A 13,101-nucleotide genomic window follows, 5' to 3' on the forward strand; every position below is an offset into this window, starting at 1 on the left:
GGAGTTTAATTCTTGGACGATCTACAAACATCTACATAACATTAAAATAAATGAATAAATAAATAAATTATTAATTAAAATCAGTGCCCACAGATTGAACATATTCAAACCTGTTTTCACCTCTTAGTTACTTTTTAAAAGGGATAAAATTTCTAATTTTCAAATATTTCGACGAAAAGAGAGCAAAAAACTGAACATTTAACAAGATAAATATAATTGTTTTCAAGAAAAAAAGGCCTTCAAAAACAAAATGTTGTCCAAACTCGACCAGTTGACCTAGTGAAAACGGAACAAATCCAACTTTTCTAACCTGCAGGAAACTTTTTTTATCCCAATTTTTTTTCCCATCTATTAAGAACTTTTTTCTTATTATTGAAAAAAAGATCACCGATCTCCCTGCATAATTTTCTTGGAGTCGGGAAAGGCGGCGATGGATCTTTTTTAAGATGGCATAATTTTCTTTTTATTTACAGTTTATTTTTCAATAAGATCTCATGCAAAAGTAAAATTCCATTTTTTTTTCTGCAGTTATTTTTTTTTTAATTAATACTAGTTCTATATATTCATTCTATTAAAAATTCATTTGATCATTGTCAAAATTTTCACAAAGTTAAAGCCATATATGGCGTATGTACAATGAAAATTATTAGAAAAAAAATTATAAGAACTTATTCTTTGTATCATTATTTTATATAAAGATAGAACTTTTCCGTAAATTGCAAAATCTAAGTCAATTGCGTTATAAAGATATCACACTTTAATTTGGATTCTCGGAATTTTCTCCGACTCGGAAGAAAATACAAAAGTTTTAAATAACACGTTACAGAGAAGATAAAATCGTATTATTAGATGAAACGAGGTGTTCTCCGTGTTCAGAATTGTATGAAAAGCCTTAATTTAAATATATCAACTATATTTCTTGACTTAATTTTGTATTTTTCAAAAATATATTTTTTGATCAGTTACGCCATATATGGCTTTAACGTAATGTAAAAGTTGAAATCAGCATACATACATACAGCCATGTTATTTTGCCACAAGCAGAACATTTAAAAAAAAATATATGAAAATTTTGCCATGACAATTCAAGTAAAAGAAAGTAATAATTGAAGTTTTTAATTGTCCTCTGTTTTATTTTAAACAAATTACCAGGTTAAAAACAATGACCACAGTAATTATCAGTAAATCTCAGCATCGACAGTACCTCAACAGTATTTATCAGCAATTCTCAGCAACGACAGTACCTCAACAGTATTTATCAGTATTTATCAGACTCAACAGTAAAAGGCAACAGTAATTATCAGTATTTATCGATAACGATATCCTTATCAGTCCCAAACAATTCTTTATGAAACACTAAAATGATAGACATCAAATTTTTACCCATATTTTTACACAATTTTCTTCTTACATAAACTGTTATACCCTTTGGAGTTCTTCCATGTACTTATATTTTTACACTATTCAATTATTACACTATTCAACAAAACCTAGACACTTAACAATCTTGAGTACAACTCGCCCATGTTTCTAACAGACAGATAAAATTTTGCATTACAAAATTAGCCGCATCTTGTCTTTATTTCAATTTCTTTATACCACCAATGTTCCACGTACATGTAATCATTTTAATCCCTTTTACGGGGCCTCTGTCTCCTTGTTATTTCTCTTCATACTGCATGCATGTATTGCGAAAAATGTTTTGGGTGCTCTTCCGTATACAGTTCCTCTGTGCGCGGGTTGTATCTAAATGTTTTTCCATCTGCGATTTAGTATTTACTGCGCATGTTTTCAATATGCTTTGTGACATGACCCGGCGAGTTTTCCTTTGAAGTCAAGCGTACTGTAACTGCGATACAGAACACTTCTTGTGGGCGTTTCTTATGCAAATGAACAGAAACTGTACTGTATCTGCAAAATATCAAAGATACAGTACGGTTTATTTTAAGCGATGAGGGAAGGCTGAATCTGTGTACAAACACAAGAATCGTTCAATTCCCATGAAAGCACTGTTAGTATTTAAAATTTGAGATGAATTAAGAATAAAATTTTACAACGTAAAGATATTAGTGTAGACTTCTAAAATTTTTGAAAGGATTAGTGGGACAGTACACAAATGATTACTATGCCCCCCCCGGAAAAAAAAATAAGTGGAAACTCGTATATTATACTCGGGGAGGGGGGGGGGGTAGATTTATAGCCAATCAAGACACTATGTGGTGCTATCGTTTATTGTTGATAAATTAAAAAGCGTAGGTATACAAATTTAGCAAAAATCATTTAGGAAAGCGAAAAAGAAACTCACTGGAGGGTTGAGTGGGGGGCACCAGTGAGTGCTAGGATACCCTGTGATTACTCTACATTTTATTAAAAACATGAAGGTAAAATACCCACCCCCCTCCCCCCGTTTTCATTTCATCTGTATTAAGGTATTTCATTTTTTATATTACGACAGGTGTAAGGCATTGTCGGACATTTCTCTCAGAATACGTTTTCCCCGAAGTAATTTTGTTTTTTAAAAAATATTCCCACATGATTCTTATACATGTATATTAAAATGTTTTGCATTCAATCGTAGCTTAAATTAAAAAAAAAAGTCAGCAACAGCTGAATAGAGTAACGAACATACGCAATCAAATTTAAATTGATTATTTTTTTAGGGAAACCAATTATATAATGCATCCTCTAAATAATTATTTTAAAATGATAAATACCTGCACGTCCACCTCTCTCGGCATTTCAGTTGCGAATGTTTAAGATGGACTACTAAATCAACTTTCTGCTGAAATCATCTGATTGGTTGAGAGATATGTACCCAAATATGAATGTAAATTGGTGAGGTCATTAGAAAGGTCATGTCACAAGTCATTTAGAATACTCGTTTCCTACTGTATCAGAGATACAGAGCGGGGCCCGGCTCGAGCTATCGCTCTCGCCTCAAGCCCCGCCCTGTATCTCTGATACAGTAGGAAACTCACGTACTCTAAATATAACTTATCAGTCCTTTTCTAAACTTTCTTGATTCAAGTCTTCCCTTATCGAAATCGGGTTTGCTGGTTCATCTTTTTTCTAGTAAACTTTTCCCGTGCCACCTCCATGCCCGTATCACTTGTCTGTTTTTAAAACCATCTATCAAATTTTGCGATTATGCCCCTTGATTTTGTACTACATGTATTTCTTTGTTTTCTTCCCCTTTGACCATTTTGTCATCTTCATCTGTACTCTGAATACCGAGGGTATCGTTAAACAATTGTCTTACCTTTCTTCACAATCAAACCACGAATCCCCTTCTTCCTAGTCTTCGTCTACATGTTGATGTCTTGGAACTAGACTGAGACCCAGCAGCTAGATCACCGGTTTATGCTTGTCCTCTCAAATAATAACATAATGGCCGAAATCATTTGCAATTTTATTCAAGATGCTTTTGGCTGAAACCTGTCAAAAAAGACAGTTTTAATTGTTTCTGGCTGCTACAGCTTGCCTATTTGCTAGTGCTGGGTCATGCAACGAAGAATACATGTTTAGGTCACCTGAGTAACTCAGGTGACCTATTTCTATCCGTTTTCGTCCGTCGTCGTGCGTCGTGTGTCCTGCGTCGTGTGTTCAGATTTGAACATTTTCAGCTTCTTCTCTGAAACCACTGAACCAATTTCAACCAAATTTAATATCAATAATTATGGATGGAGGGGAACAAAAAAATTGTGAATTTCATGGGGCCTGAGAGGTGGGGCAAAAACCACTAAAATTGTTGCAATCTTTAAAAATCTTCTTCTTTACTCCTGGACATCAAGCAGGTAAACTGTTGGCATGAATGTAATGAGCATTGAGTCCTCTACCAAAATTGTGAAATTCATGGCCCCAGGGTCAGGGGATCTAGTGCTAGGGCGGGGCTCTATAGATTATATAGTGAAAAGGCATTATTTCTTTGAACATCTTCTGCTCCTGGGTATTAAATAAACTAACTAAGCACATATTTAGGATGAGCAAGAGTGCCTCTTCCAGATTTGTGAATTTTATGGCCCCAGGGTCAGGGGTTCTGGTGTTAGGGCGGGGCTCTATAGATTATAAAGTGAAAATGCATTATTTCTTTGAAAATCTTCTTCTCTGCCCCTGGATATTAAATAAACCAACTAAGCACATAGTTATAATGAGCAAGAGTGCCTCTTCCAGATTTGTGAATTTTAATAACAGGGTTTCTGGTGTTAGGGCGGGGCTCTATTCAATATATAGTGAAAATGCATTTTCTCTTTGAAAATCTTCTTTTCTTCTTCTGGGTATTACATTAACTAACTAAGCACATAGTTATACCCCCAAATTGAAGTTTAGGGGGGTATTTTGAATCACCATGTCCGTCTGTCTGTAGACGAGATTTTGTCCAGACCATTACTCAGAAAGTATTGGAAGGATTTGTCTGAAAATTTGTACACATATTATTCACCATATGAAGTTGTGCACCTGAAATTTTCATCTTGATTCGATTATTATTTTGAATTTTACAGGTGTTTTTTCATTTTTATTTTGTGGTTTTGTTTGGACCGTTTCTCAGAAACTATTGCAAGGATTAATCTGAAAATTTGTACAATTATTATTCACCATATGAAGTTGTGCACCTGAAATTTTCATCTTGATTCAATTATTATTTTGAATTTTACAGGTGTTTTTTTTCATTTTTATTTTGTGGTTTTGTTTGGACCGTTTTTAGAAACTATTGCAAGGATTAATCTGAAAATTTGTACAATTATTATTCACCATATGAAGTTGTGCCCCCAGTTTAACTCTTTTTGTTCATTTTTCTGCATTCTAGGTTTTTAAAACATTTTAATTGACTTGTTCATTTTGGGCTCATGTATAAGGTTTGACATAGAATCTAGAATATCTGTACAAAAACATGAACTACAGCTTAAAACTACTCATTAAAACTTTAAAAAAAAGAAACATCAAGTGTTAAAAACAGTTTTTACATTGCACAGAAGATAATGTAATTTCATTTGTCTCTTGGGAATAATGACTGGACATGCATCCAGTTAAAGATAAAATTAATGAGTTTGGTGTTGGAAGTTGTTTAGGCATATCTCTTATCAAGTGTGTGTGTGTTATCAAATCTTAGGGAATAAGGCACAAGAATTTAAAGATCTCTCTTCTTTTATTCTCTTAAGTGCGTGTCTCAGAGAAAACCATGCAAAATCTGAAAAAAAAAGGAGGGTCTACAAAACTTTTCATTTTATCATATATTTTTAAGGTCTAGGTTGTCTGAGGATCTAAAATTTAAATTTGAAAAGTGTGCCACGTGTTTCTATTTTTAGTAACAGCCCTGTTTCTATATTTAGCAAAAATTGGCATAAAATAGTAGGTGCAAATATAAAAGTTTTTATTGCAAAATCAATTAAAATTTTTTGCAATGCCAGATATTAATTATATCATCAACACATACATGTCAAAGATGAAAAAAAAATTATTTTTCACAATGATTGCATCTATATGTATTCCATGATCGAGCCACGAGTAAAGCTAAATTTAGAACTTTAGATTTATTATCCTTGTTTAGAGCAATGGTACAGCGTTAAATGGAGAAAATAATTTGATCTAATAGTGTGCTCTATAATAATTTATTTATGTTCTATCAAATATTAAAAATTCACTGATGGCTTTTTATAGGACATATAACAAATAATTGGTGGAAATGATGACCTTTCGATGTTAAAGCTCTCCATTTGTATCTTAAAATTGTTCAAATGTAATGAATATTGCTTCAATTGATGATTAATAATTTTATTTTAATGTAAATATATGCTGAAAAAGACAATCAAAATTAAAACCGTCGTGAAAGTTTAAAATATTCACCAAAATTGATAAACAAAGATAATAAAATGAGTTTATACTTGTGTGTTGAAATTTATCTCCCGTAGTAGAACTCTCCATACAAAAAAGGGAGAAAATGATAATGCAACACTGAGGGGGCAGAGGAACAATATGATTTCAGCAATTTTTCAAACATTTCAAGCAGTGATGGCCCAATAAATTCATTTCGAAGAATACACTAAGGATCTTTCAAACCATATGCGTTTACTCAAGTCTCTGAACATACCCTAGCTGGGTTGTATGGAAAATTTATGATGTACCAGAGGCGATCGTTTTGCCTGTTTGCTGCATTCTGTACTGCTGTAGGCCTATAGAAATGGTATTTTTTCTATTGACACTACTAGCACATTAAAATTATAAGTATATCCAAGACAATTAAGGATTAAAATGACAAAGAATTAAGTCAAAGTGCTGCCGTCCCGATCAAAAGGAAGAAAGCAAAAGCAGACCGATGGGCTACCCCTACCTTTGTAAAGAATACTGATTGAAAATGAGGGAACAATATACCAGTTCATTTGGATCAGGTAGGACAAAAGTTTCAGTTGGAAGTTAAAATAATGAATGTATGAGTTTGGAAAAAGGAGTATGACAGTGGTTTTAAAAGAGGAAATACGTATATTTTGATACATGCAAGGACAATTTTGAAAATTTAGCTGATCACACAAATTTTGTCAAATATTTGTTTTTATAATTACATAAAAATTTATACAAAATTAAATTGAGTGCCTATAATTTTTTCAAATTGATGATATTTTGAAAATCAAGAAAAATCATTAAAATATACTGTCACTCATAAAGTTTATACTGAAAATTTTAGCATGTATATGCACTAGACAGTATATGCTTGCTAGTACACCAGGTGTATTATATAGGTTTTAAACATCTCCCATATATTTTATAATTCCTCTCTTGAATTATACATTATTAACAATTGATTAAAATTCTTTCTCATAGCAACAGTTGTCCATGTGCTGCAGTATTTATTGGATCCAAACTTTTCAGAAGAGAAAACTCTAAAGCAAATTCATATGGTAAAGTGTAGAGCTATAAAGTTAATAATTATATTTTTCACTGGTCACTTAGGCTATCACCTTGATTTTTTAATAACTCAGTACTCCAATAACTCTTATTATCCCACTGGGCCAGTTGACTTTAAAAGAACTGGCCAAAATGCATAACTATAATTTATAGTACATGTAATACACATCTTATATTACATGTATTATGATACTTTGTAATAGTGCAACATACATATTACAAAACAAAAAAAGTCTCTGTTGAGACTGTAGCTCTATTGGTTTGTTCTTATAACGAAATTTTTCACTCAAAAGGAAGAAAAAAGTAGCAGTTGGGTCTAGAATAATGATATTTGATTCTTTTTGTGGCAAGATTGCCTAAAACCACAACTGTAGGGAGCTGCTTTTATAAAATTTTAGAAAATTTTCAATTTTAGTTACTGTGACAAAATCATTCATCAATATAAAAAAAAACAATAATACAACAATTTTTCACTGTTTTTTAGTGTATTTGCCACATTATATTATAATCAGACTAAAACTGTATTTCAAATAGCCTTTTGAAAGTATTTCACAGAAATTTCTATTTTTATTAACCATGGCAACACTGTTCATCAAAATTAAAAAAAACCCATACATTATCTTCTAATTTGTAATTCAACCGTTTCCAAAGGTTATAGTCTATAGTAGAATTTTTCACTCATACATGTATGGAGACGTCACTGTTTGCTGGTGAAGGGCTTCAAATTCAGACCTATATACTGGGCACTCAGGGCCATTGAGGTGAGGGTTCTTTATCATGCCAGCGCCTCTCTCTCTCTCTCTCTCTCGTTTTCAAAATCATACCCGTTATCCGAAAGACCTATGACTTTCACATCTGATGCCGAGCGCTTGGTGAAGGAACAAACCTATTACTTCTTAGGTTTGACGTGGCACCGGGAATGACAAACGAACCCGGGCAGGACCTCCCGATCACAAAGGGAATGTTCTCCTCTAGGCTACCGTTAACGGTCCTATTATGAAAAGTACACTTAATAGTTAGTCTTAAAATAAATCACCTCTCTTCATCTAGAGTTAATTGTTTATGATGCATTTTAATTCACATTTTAGGTAATACAGGGATGGCGTTCTTTAAGAGTGGAAAATCACAGGAGTGGAACTGTTTCATTTACCCAACACCTTGAGCTGACTGATCAAGGAAATATGAAGCAGTTTACAGATGAAAGTTCTGCTGGAAGCACAGAGATTAATACTGAACAATACATGTTTAACCTCTGTCCGGACTCATCATAACAGAAAGTATTTTCAAAATGTTGCAATCACAAAAATCTTCTGGGAGTTGGAAATCAGTCTTACAGAAATTGAAGATCAAGTAGGAACACTGCAGCAAATTTATATGCTACAAAATGTGAAAGTATTAGATATCAAAATTTATTGATACAAACAGTCAAATCAGGTAGAGTTGATGATTTGTCCAGAGTTCTCCTCTAGAAAGCATGGGTTTGGCACTGGAGAGCAGAAGAAAGCAATTCAATTCTCCAAGAAAGAAAAGGACTACTTGTTCATGATATGCAAAGAATGTGACAGAACAGGAAAATGCCCCAATAGTGTCTTATTAGCAGATGAGCTGAAGAAAGTAACTGATAAAAATGGTGAAAGACTTTTTAAGAAAGACAAATAGCTAAATATTTCATGAGTAAGAGGTATATATTGCCTCATATATTTGTCAATAAAATGCTGAGTATATTTGTACCTCCCTCTGTAAATAGCCAATTGTTGTCTGAAAGTTGTTTTGAAGATGTTTGTATTGATGTGGATGGAAAAACTTGCAGAGACTGTTTCAGCGCTTTAGACTCGAATGAATATGAAGATCAAATGACTTGTATGGTTTACATCTGTAAATACCGTATAAGTAGAATTTTTAGCGAGGATTTAATTTTGGCATTATTAGCGAGGGTGCCGAGATCGCTAAAATTGAATATCGCTAAAAATTAATTGCGTTTTATTTGTAATAGCTTTTTGAGTGTTCAATTTTAAATTGCTAAAATAACATCTCGCTAAAAATAAATAACCAGTTTTAAAGGACAAATCGCAAAATTTGCGACTCGCTTAAATTTCCACTTATACGGTATTCAGTAAGTTTATAACCTGTATAATCACATATTTTGAAAGAGGGGAATCAAGAATTCAGCAAAAAAATATTGATATGTGGAAATTTTGATTTTATTTTGCAGTTGTTGAAGTGTTGAGTAGTAATTAAGCATAAAAATTTTATATTTCATGATAGTCATAAATTTGTGGGTCTCTCCATGCCCCAATTACATTGAAAATTAGCCCCCTCACACACACACACAAAAATTAGAACCTTGGAAATTAAAGGTTCCAATATACTGAACCATGGTATTGATTTCGACATTCTTACTTTATGATCAAAAGTTTCATGATCATTAAAATGTTAGAATTCTGATTGTTACAGTATTTTCAGTTTGATGGGATATCAAAATGAGTTATTTAAATTTGTAATCTCTGTTGCCTACATCACAATATGACTTCTATCAAAGAATGTATGAATCATTATAAAAGTAATTAGTTCCCAATACAGTGTAACATGTTTTGGAATCAACAGAGAATGAAATTAACTACAGTAACTGTAAACATGAATGTATTTTAAGTGTGATTACTGTAACCAACAGTATGTACATGAAGTTCATGTATTACATACCATATATTGTAGAATGAGAGATCGCAATGCTTATTTTGACCTTTATGCACTTGTTTTCTGAATTCTATTTTAGGAGAGCTATCACATTCAAAAGATGTGGAAAAATAATCAAACTTATTAATTATAAGGTATACCGGTATGGTTGGCACATTAAAAATTTGTCCAATTTCCATTCATGCATACTAGATTTAGCTCGCAAAATTTGAAGGCAATTGGAGAACCTTGCTACTGGACCATTTTGCATGTTTTTCTCTGAGACACGCTCTTAAGTGTAATTTATTGTCTGTCAAAACACTTCATTACTGGATGACCAGCTCTTTATTTTCAAAATGCATTTCAAATTGATTTATCAAGATTAATTTGATTTTGTATAATGTTTTTTTTTTCAACAATCAGTTTGCAGAGTGACATAACACATAATTGCAATATATTTTTTTTAATGCAGTAATAAAGAAAAATTAAATGAAAAAAAAATGTTACAATGGAATTGCAATGTATTAGTATTGATGTTTCATTTGGTTGCACCTCCGTTTCATTCATTAAGAAACATGATGAGCAATTATATTTCACTGCAAATTTTTTTAGGTAAATTGTGAACATCTCTAGATCCATAAAGTATTTTTGAATTGGCACCTTCTCTGAAAAACCCAGCGGGGGGTATTTGCCCCTATTGGACAGTTCTAGTATGATGAGCAACAGTGCATCTTCAAAAATTGTGAATTTTATTGCCCCAGGGTTAGGTGTTCTGGTGATCGGGCGGGGCTCTACTGATTATATAGTAAAAATACATTGATTCTTTGAAATTTGTTTCCTTTGCATCTGGGTTTCGTGCCAATGATTCAAGTATACATGCATTTATGATGAAGAACGGTGCATCTAGCAAAGTGGTTTTTAGCTCACCTGAGCCGAAGGCTCAAGTGAGCTTTTCTGATCAAAATTTGTCGAGAGTTGTCTGTCGTCGTTGTTGTCGTTGTCGTTTTTTGTCGTTGTCGTCGTAAACTTTTCACATTTTCATCTTCTTCTCAAGAACCACCGAGCCAATTTCAACCAAACTTGGTACAAAGTATCCTTGGGTGAAGGGGATTCAAGTTTGTTCAAATGAAGGGCCACACTCTCCTTCAAGGGGAGATAATTATGAATTTGTGAAAAAATTAATGGCATTTTTAAAAATCTTCTTCTCAAAAACCACTGGGCCAAGAAAGATGAAACTAGTGTGGAAGCATCCTCAGGTAATGTAAATTCAAGTTTGTTCAAATCATAACCCCCAGGGGTAGGGTGGGGCCACAATGGCAGATCAAAATTTTACATAGGAGTATATAGGGAAAATGTTTAAGAAATCTTCTTCTCCAGAACAGCAAAGCAATTATTGGTTATAGTTATATGGAAGCATCCTCAGGTAGTGAGTGATTCAGCATTATTAAATGCAGAATCAATTTTGTCAGTTTGTGGCCGTCAGGAATAAAATCATTGGAGCAGCTGCGTTTATTTTTATTTTTTTTCGATCGGGCGCGGTATACCAATATCTGATCACGAGACGTCAGCCATTTTTTATGTAGAGTTGTGAGACAGTGGAAGAAAGTTGCGGATCTGAGACAAAAAAATTGATATTTGCTTATTGTTGGTGTCATTGTATAAGGTTTGAAAAGTGTAGAATTTATCGGAATGATTATAACCTTGAGTATATTTATTCGTTCAGCATTTATTTTATGATTACTGCAGAGTGTTTCGTCGCAGCGATTACACTGCGCAGTTTATAATGTCGCTCGGAAAGAACAGGTTACTGCTACGTTTTACTAGTGCTAAAGGATGATTAAAAAATAATATCTTTTTATTTTATATACTTAGTAGAAGAAACTTTATAGTTTGTGCACAACATTACAAAACATAAATAAGCGCAAATCCTGTATCTAGTTCCACCATCGTTTCAGAACATGTTAATAAAGGACAGGGATAACATTATTAGTACTATTAGTAAAAGTAGGCTTGCAGTACAACTCTATAAAATTTTGCAGAAAGAAACATACATATATGCATGTGATTTTGTGTCGATCGTGGTAAAGAATATTACTACAGGCTCCTGGCCTTTTGCAAAAATAAAGTAAAGCAAATTGTAATTCAAAAAAAGATACCTGTAGAATTAAAAGACATTACAGATATATGCATGTTGTTAATTTTTGTTTTTTTGTATTTTTTATAATCAAGAGTCAAATCAACAACAAACATCAAAATATTTTTAATACCATAAATAGCAAACTTAAGCATGTTAAGTGATAAACATTTTTTTGAAAAATAAAATTGAAGAGTTCAAACTTTTTGATTGGTTAACTATAAACAATAAATTAGAATACTTTACAGTGATATTTCAGCTAGTTTGCCCTCAGGTGATAAGTGAAGTCAAGATCACCAAAGGGCTATTGACGATGTGGCCAAGGAATAATTACACTTTTAAAAGGAAATAAATATGTAATTTTAAAAAATATATTCTTTTAGTTTGCTATTTATGGTATTTAATATTTTGACGATTGTTTAAATGTGAAGTTTGATTTAGAACAATTGAAGTCAATTGTACGTCGCTGATATTAATACCAGTCAGATATTACATGTATATAGGAGTACCTCTGTCTAACTCCAAAATAAGTCTGGGAGTGGATTTTTTAACTGTATGTACTACAAAACAAGTTTTTGGCATTGAATGTAATCTGTAATTTGTTGTTTGCCATTGCAACTTAATAAGCAGCCAATCAAATGACTCGCACATTTACTTGCTGAAAAATTGTATGTTATTAAATATATGATGGTCATTTGATTAGCTGCTTAGTGAGTCGCTATAGCAAACAACAAATTACAATTCACATTACGTATGTATGTTCGACGATGTCAAAAACTTGTTCTGTACTTCACACAGTTACATTTATGACTGATTTATTAAAAATACATGTACCAAGATACTTATTAGTAATGTTTGAAATCCATGAAGTTTTTTTTTTTGGTTGAAAACTCAACGGTATAAATTGAATGTGTTGATAACGTCGATCGCTTGTGACGTCAAATTATGTAGATCGCTTATGACTAAACAATCAATTTATGGTCACATAATGAACATATTTTACGGAGATGTAAAAATGCCTTGTTCAAATAGTTTTATATAAGAGAAAACATTTGCAAATGTAAATATTTTGGCATACAAGTACACTACACTGAGATACATAATTATCAGATATGTTTTTATGTGCCGTCTTGGAGGCCTTCCACACCATGTGATTTGTGACGTATAAAGAGAAAAAATACGTATACGTCCGGTTTTATGTGGTTTTTATGCGCCTGAATTTTTTCGGGGCGCATATTGTTTTTGTCCTGTCTGTTTATCTGTTTGTCTGTCTGTCTGTTGTCAACTTTAACCTTTGCCAAAACTTTTGAACCGTAAGAGATAGAGACTTCATATTTGTTATGCATACTCCTCTAATAAAGTTTCAAATGACATCAAGGTCAATGACCTTGTGACCT

Source organism: Saccostrea cucullata, unplaced genomic scaffold, assembly GCF_032062105.1.
Source record: "Saccostrea cucullata isolate Sc308-1 unplaced genomic scaffold, CSIRO_AGI_Scuc_v1 ctg3746, whole genome shotgun sequence".
Lineage (NCBI taxonomy): Eukaryota > Metazoa > Mollusca > Bivalvia > Ostreida > Ostreidae > Saccostrea > Saccostrea cuccullata.